At 50.8% G+C, this 8,264-nt stretch overlaps 1 pseudogene; it reads left to right on the top strand.

Moving 5' to 3' along the window:
- Window positions 1–5,021: 5,021 nt before the first annotated feature.
- LOC127329331 (COBRA-like protein 7) lies at window positions 5,022–7,572 on the top strand (annotated as a pseudogene).
- Window positions 7,573–8,264: the final 692 nt, after the last annotated feature.

Raw genomic sequence — 8,264 nt, forward strand, 5'->3', positions numbered from 1 at the left:
CGGCATTGAGGGTTCGTGTAATCCTACGCAATGTGTTCATCATCCAACAAGAGAGTGTAGAGTATGCATTTATCTATTCTGTTATGTGATCAATGTTGAGAGTGTTCACTAGTGAAAGTATGATCCCTAGGCCTTGTTCCTAAATACTGCTATCGCTGCTTGTTTACTGTTTTACTGTGTTACTACTGCTGCGTTACTACTGCTTGTTTACTGTCCTGGGCAAAGCACTTTTCTGGTGCCGTTGCTACTGCTTATTCATACCACCTGTATTTCACTATCTCTTCGCCGAACTAGTGCACCTATTAGGTGTGTTGGGGACACAAGAGACTTCTTGCTTTGTGGTTGCAGGGTTGCATGAGAGGGATATCTTTGACCTCTTCCTCCCTGAGTTCGATAAACCTTGGGTGATCCACTTAAGGGAAACTTGCTGCTGTTCTACAAACCTCTGCTCTTGGAGGCCCAACACTGTCTACAAGAATAGAAGCACCCGTAGACATCAGCGCCCTCCTTGACCACCGGAGATAGTTGGCCACTCCTTCCAACTTGATTTCATTTGCCGGTAGCTCAAGTTTCTGACCTATGTTGGTATGGGGAACGATTGCTCCCCCTCAAGCAGATCCTCCTCCCCCATCTCCTTTGTTAGTGATAATTTCTGCCAGCTTCTCCAGAGCCTTGGTCAAATCCCCGTTGTCCCCCATGCTTGACACGAAACTAACCTCTCAGAAACACCAAAGGGCTTACCCGCAGGATGCCCTCTTCGTCTCCTTACTCGTCCCTGCCTTCCCCTCCTTGCCGCCGCAGCAGCCTGCTTCGTTCCTCTTCCTCTTCCTCCTAGTTGCCACAGCAGACTAGGCTTTCAGATCGGCAATCCTTCCCGTCGTTGCCCTCACTGCCCCTTGCTCTGATACCATGTGGACAGAGGTGAGGGCCTAACCTGAGGTAGAAGGAGGCTGTAGGGAGGAACTCTCTCAGCTTAGGGTTACAGAGATAGAAGCACCTTATATAGGTAACAACTGGGCTGGGCCAGATGGGCCACAACAGAGAACAAGAAGACAGCCCAACAGATACTCCAACATTATATACACCAGTGGTCTAAGTTGCATACCTACTAATATTAAGCTGTATACTTAATGTTGTTAAGTTGTATATCCATTTTTTCAAAGTTGTATACCTACTAATATTAAGCTGTATACCCAATATGGTTAAGGTGTATACCTACTAATATTAAGTTGTATACCCACTATTGTTAAGTTGTATACCGCTATGATTAAGTTGCATCCATTATCTAATATATTTCACCACGTCTAAGTTGTATATCACCGCCACTAAGTTGGCTAGAACAATTATGGTAAAGTTGCACACCACTGTCATGAACTTGAATATCCCTACGTCTAAGTTGCATACAGTTAGCACTAAGTCGGCTACCATGATTTGTTGTGAGGTAGCACACCATTATCGTGAAATTGCCCACCGTTGTGTCTAAGTTGCACGTTATTTAGCATATTGCGTTGGTAGTAAGTTGGCTACCTTCGAAAACTAAATTACCAACAATAATAGTGGTACAATGAAATTGTAAATAGTAGCAACTAGTAGTACTAAGTCAGCTAGCATCATTATTGTGAGGTTGTGTACCTTTGTCGGGAAGTTGAATATTGATGTGCCTAAGTTGTGTAGTGATTTGTTATGAAGTTTTATTTTTGTTGCTATTAAGTTATCTAGTTACCCACGGCACTAGAAACTATGATGGACAACTAGTAGTGCCACGTTGCAAGTCTCATTAATGTGAAGTTGTTAACTATTGTTGATAAGTAAGAGCATCTCCACGGGTGGCCCCAAATAGGCGCCGGCAGGGGCGCCGACACTGTCGTATGGGGGCACCGGCAGAGCATCCTCTATTTGGGGATGTTGTTCCCACACCGGCGCCCCCATACGACAGCCCCAATAGAAATTCAAACTGACATTTTGAAAACGATATTCATACGAAATTCAAACGAAATTTATACAAAAGTTACTAGAATTTAAACTAAAAACTAAAAAAATCTAGCGGCAGCGTGCATCGAAGGCGCTGAAGTCGAGGTTGTTGCTATCGTCGCCATCGTCACTGGATGTCCTGAAGGACCAGTCGTCGTCTTCCTCATCCTCCTCCTCCTTTGGCGCCGGTGGCTCAGAAGGTCCCGGGAAGTCGACGAAGTTGGCACCATGGTCCCTGGCGGATCACTTCGCCGCCTGCCACGGGTCCATCGGCATCTGCCGGTAGTCCTCCTCGACGGAGCGGCCGATGATGAAGTTTTGGCCGGGGAACTCCTCCGCGCCGTCGCCGCCACGTAGGGCCGCCTGCGCCTCTGCCTCCTTCTCCCACCATTGCTTCTTCGCCAGCGGAAGTGGTGGCGAGGCCGCAGCCTCCTCCTCCTTGAGGCGGCGGCGTTGGCCCGACCCCGTCGTCTGATGGGCCGGAGCCGAAGACGTGCGCCTCTCCCCGTCGCGGATGGCGACGCCTCCCGAAGGAGGCGCGGGCGTGGCCGAGCGCATGTTTTTGCCAGCTGCTGACGATCCGGTATGCGAGCTCTCGGACGCCGTCATCCTTGCCGACGCGCTCTGCAGAGGTGGCGTCTCCGACGCCATGCACTCTGCCTGCGGGAAGTAAAGTGGGACGCGCGGTGGGTCGCTGCGGGCGTGCTGGCGCTAGCCATACTATTGCAGCGTGGCGTCTACCTCGTGGCCGTGCCACTAGGCACGGCGGTCGACGTTGTTGAAGCGGTCGTTCGCGCGGTCGCCCGCCCGCGCGAGCTCGATGGCGCGCTCATCTTCGAATCACTGTGGCCACGCCAGGCTGTTGAGCGCGTTTGCCGGCAGGTTCCTCTCCGCCGGCGTCATACGCTTCCGCCACTCGTTGATGAGGGCGCGCATCTATGGTCCTACCGGTGGCGGCGATGGCATGACGAAGTCGGCGTTGGAGACGTGCCACTCGTGCGTCAGCTTGTACTGTATGGCACGGGGATGCGCTACCAGTACAGTACATCCGCCTCGTCGTAGGTAAGTTGCAGCGAACAGAGCAGGCCGACGCCGCTGCCGCCAGCCTCGTCGTTGTGCGCCATCGCCTATGTGGGGTGCGTGGGAGAGGTGGTTGTCTGCGACAATGGAGGTGGCGGCGGCTAGGGTTGGAAGACGGGGAAAAAGAGAAGTGCGCGCCGGTGGGATTTTAAGGGAGGCGCGTGGGGAAGGTCGGTGGACACCGCGTGGCCAGTCGCCGCCCTCGTAGCCGCTTCGGTTTCCGCGCGAGAGGCCATTAACACGACCAACCTTCCCACATCACTTCCGATGCGAACCATCGTGTCCTCTCGCTGCCAAGGCGCCCCACCCACGAAAACCGTCGTGTCGCGAGGCGCCTGCGCGTCCGATTCGCGCCCTTCGCGAAGGGGCCGACACGGGGTTGCCGAGGGGGAGACTTAGGTAGGATCAAATCTTAGATAGTATCTATGAGATTAATTTTTTGCAAAGACAAAACATGTTCAAAAATTCTGAAAAAAAATGAGAACACACATCTATGTTATATATGCAATGCCAAAAATTTGCAACTTCAAATTTGATATACACTCAGAGAGACAAAAAAGATAAATCTGGGTGTGAATAGTGTGAAATACTATTCAACCAGATCTGATACTATTCACAACCGAATTTGTCTTTTTTGTTTCTTCAAGTGTAGATTAGATTTTGAGCTAAAATTTCTTGGAGTTGTAGATACAACCTATATGCATGTTGCTAATTATTTTTAGATTTTTTCGCATAGCTAAAGTATGATTTCTCTAAGTTGATCCTACGATCCTACCTAATGGGGAGATCCTATACAAGTCTCTCCCGGGTTGCCGATGCTTCTATTGGGCTCGAAAAAACGTCGGCGCTTTTTGGGCCGCGCTGGTGCGAGCCCATTTACGACACCGGCCCCCAAAATGCTATCGGGGCCGGTGGAGATGCTCTAAGTACCTTAGAAAATAAGTTGGCTATAAAGTATACACAAATATAATGTAAGCAACTTTTGTACAAAGTTGTTTTTCTACAACATTAAAGTTGGTTTATCACGGCATCATAGTTGCTTTTCGATTTTTTTAAAAGTGGATTGCAATTCCGACACACAATTTACCAGTTATGACTTTTTGATTTTTCTTCTTATGAAATTAAATGCACGCATGAAGTATTTTATGGTGATTCAGCTAGCTGTCCTTAGCTTTCCATTTTTAGATATTGAAGACTTTCCTTTTATGGGTGAGTGCTTAGACAACCAAACTGGCACCCGGATGCTGCCTAGTCACGTCCAAAAAGAAGACCATCCCAGTCCTCAGCGGTAGTAATGCACTGCAATGAACAAGTTGCTCCTATATATTTTTGCTACATGTAATGAACTCTAGATGAACATGAACGCTCATATGAGGTTTAGATACAAAATGATGATATAATGCTCGCTCTTGTAGGTTGTGGGGAATGCTGGGTCTGAATCTTCCACCTGCTTATTCCAACGATTTTTGATTGTGCTAAGATCTCTTTCTGCCAATGTGACAAAGCAACAGAACGCCAATTGTCAGTTCCGTTAGTTTAAGACGAGTGCCTGAGTGCGATGTGTGATGTTGCTTGGTCTTGACCAACTGGATTTGAGTGTGAGACGGAGTCTGACTCCAGTACTTGGTAGTATGCAGCATGTAAGGAGGCAAACCGTGTGAACCTGTCTACTACGTGTAGTCATTTTTCTTTTCTTTTGATTGAAATCAGGCCATTTACAGGAGGAGGCGCATTTAGTGGTTGCTAATTTGGAATGGTGGCAGGCTGACAGCTGAGAAATTTGTAGAGACTGGAAAAAGAGGAGGCTAATCTTGGATGGCTTTCCAAACACGGTGCTTCTCGGTGAGCGGGCGCCAACTGGACCTGCCACAAGTGACTTGTAGATCAGTATAGACAAGGAAACAGGGGACTAGGGGAGTAATCAGTGTCCGATTCTTGCCTTACTCGAGTGATCTGCGTGCACACACCTCTCCCCGCCGTGTAATTCGAGGTGCTTGACAGCGCATGTCACATCACCGATAGGATTATCTGTGTGCTAATCACTGTCTTCTTCCTCGTACTCCCACCCAGCAGTCTCTCTCCCCGTTGTCTCCTGCGCACACCAGGTGCGCAAGTGCTCGTGAAAGGCGCCGGCTTTCTTGTCGGGCGTCGCTGTTACTACCTCTCAACCCGTGAAGAAGCCCTCGAGCGTGACATCAATGGCGACGGAACGCTTCGTCCTGCTCGTCTTCCTGTGCTATCTGTCTTCCCAATTCGCAGGTACGCAGCCTCTGATTTCTTCTTCTTCTTCTACTTATACGTCTGCTTTGCCTCTTCTTCCAACTCCTTTCCGTCTTGCGCGTTTCACGCAGATGCGTATGATCCGGTGGATCCGCTGGGGAACATCACCATCAACTGGGATTTTACGAGCATGGACACTAATCAGTACACGGTGCGCATATCTTCTTTCTTGTGAGTTCTTTTCAGAATCGCCGTTTCCCTGATGAAATGCAACGCTCCCCCTGACATAAATCACGATGTTTCTTCCACTGAAGCTGTTGACAAATCAGTCGTGTTCCTTTCCTGTGTGCGCAGGTCATGGTGAGCATCCACAATTACCAGCTGTACCGCCATATCGAGCGCCCGGGATGGCGGCTGGGCTGGGCGTGGTCCGGCCACGAGATCATCTGGGACGTGAGGGGCGCCGAGACGACGGAGCTGGGCAACTGCTCCGGCGTCCACTTCGACCCCGGCCACCCTCCGCACTGCTGCGAGAAGCGGCCCGTCGTGGTGGACCTGCCGCCGGGCGCGCCGTACAACATTCAGGTTGCCAACTGCTGCCGAGGCGGCGTGCTGTCGTCCCTCACGCAGAACAACAGCACGGCCACCGCCGCGTTTCAGATGTCCGTCGGCGGTTTCGACCGCGACGGCGGAGACCCGAACGGCGACCCCGTGAAGCCGGCCAACTTCAGCCTCGGCGTGCCGGGCTACACCTGCAGCAACGCCACCCAGGTGCCCGCGACGAGGTCCAAGGTCGACGAGCAGCGCCACGTCCAAGTCATGCGTAAGGATTTCCTTTCCTTGTTCACTTGACTGACATGTGGCACCATGCCGCTAGCGATGACCCTGACTTGCTTGCTCTGGCTTGCAGTGACGTGGCAGATCACCTGCTCGTACTCGCAGTTCCGGGACGGGCCGTCGCCGTCCTGCTGCGTCTCCCTCTCATCCTTCTACAACAGCACCATTGTGGGGTGCCCGCAGTGCAGCTGCGGCTGCCCGCGCTCTCCGTCCGCGCCGCAATGCTTCAGGCAAGGGCACCCGACACTGATTCTACAGTTTATCCAATGCCATCATCTTAAAACCCTCTACTATCGTGCTATAAGCATTGGCTGCTGTAGGGAGATTGTAGAATGTATGTGCTATTTGATACTTGCGATCTGCTTCTTTCTTTGCTCTGTTCTGCCCATCGTTTTGCCTCTGTTTGCTCAGGTTTTCAGGTCCTAGATGCATGATTTTCACTGAATTTCAGTTAAAATTTGCTGTGTTTGGTCAGTTGTCAGTCAGGTTTTTGGCAAAATTCAAATGAAAATTTCACATGTTTGTCCAAATCGAAAACCACTGAATTTGAGTGATTTCAGCACCGGGCGATTTTTTTTCTGAAACGGAAAGTCGAAACAATGGTCCAGCACATGCCGCCTCATTCTGATTTCTTCTATCGTGTTCTGATTCGTGTGTTTGATTTTTCTTCAGCGACGGCGAGCAGTCCAAGCTCCAGCCTCTGCCTGACGCGGATGGCAATCCGCCGACGCCGGTCATCCGATGCACGGAGCACATGTGCCCGATCCGGGTGCACTGGCACGTGAAGCAGAACTACCGGGAATACTGGAGGGTGAAGGCGTCGATCACCAACTACGACATGGTCAGCAACTACAGCGACTGGAACCTTGTAGTGCGGCACCCCAACCTCGCCAACATCACGCAGCTCTTCAGCTTCAACTACCAGCCTCTCATCCAGTACGACACCATCAGTAAGTGCCACTCGAGAAACTTAGCATGGCCACATATATAATCTGTCACAAGGTTAATTTAGCAGGGCGCCGAAGCAAGAATGGTAAAGAATTTATCTGATTTTACAGATGACACGGCCATGTTCTGGGGGATCGTCAACTACAACGAGATGCTGCTGCGGGACGGGAACGTGCAGACGGAGATGATACTGAAGAAAGACCCGAGCGACTTCACCTTCTCGGGGGGCTGGGCGTTCCCGCGGAGGGTCTACTTCAACGGACACCAGTGCGCCATGCCCTCGCCTGACCAGTACCCTTCGCTGCCCAACGCTGCCTCTGACGTGCGCGTATCCGCGGTGCAGCGGTGGCTCATCACCGGCTCCTGTCTGCTCTTGCTATCTATGTTCCATGTCGTGTAAGATGCATGGGAAGCAAATCTCTGCTTAAGTTTCCCGTACAAGTTACACCTGGTGCATGTGCGAGGTTCTCTGATTTTGTAGCTGATCTCTCTCTCTCTCTCTCTCTCTCTCTCTCTCTCTCTCTCTCTCTCTCTCTCTCTCTCTCTCTCTGTTTTTTTACCAGTTGCAGTCTTGTAGATTAACTTTTTTTTTTTGCGAAAGAGTCTTGTAGATTAACTAGTGGCATTGGTTTTCAGATGTTTATTCAGAGGGGATTGGAAGCACTACATAGATTATCAACGGTAATAGAGTAAATTTTTTGGGTACACAGATAGGTTCAAAGAAAATATGACAATATGTGACCTCATGTTAAGCCGCAACTAAGGAAATATATTACACATATGACATGTTTCCGAAGGAGAGCACAGTGTTACATAAGAGCATCTCCAACTGCGTTCCCCAAAGGTTTTTAGGGCGCGTCAGACATATTTTTGGCCCCAGTCGCGCGCCCCAAGCCTCCTTCCGCCCGGTGCGGTCCAATACGATGTCCGGCGTCCCTAGCCCGAACCCGTTCCAAGGGTACGCTCCACTGTCTTCTTCGATATCTGCGCCGCCATTCACCCCCCCCCCCCCCCCACCCCTACGTCTGCGCATTCGATCTCCAACCGGCTGTCTCCCTTCATCTCTCCTCTCCTCTCTAACCATGAGCAACCTCTCTTTGCCATCAGACACCGATAGCGAGGGGAAGCCGCCGGGATGGCACCATTGGTGGGACAGAGTTGCAACGCCTAGCAGCTCTAGTTCCCCACCAACGAAAGACCAGGAGGAG

This window comes from Lolium perenne, chromosome 2, assembly GCF_019359855.2.
Source record: "Lolium perenne isolate Kyuss_39 chromosome 2, Kyuss_2.0, whole genome shotgun sequence".
Taxonomy (NCBI): domain Eukaryota; kingdom Viridiplantae; phylum Streptophyta; class Magnoliopsida; order Poales; family Poaceae; genus Lolium; species Lolium perenne.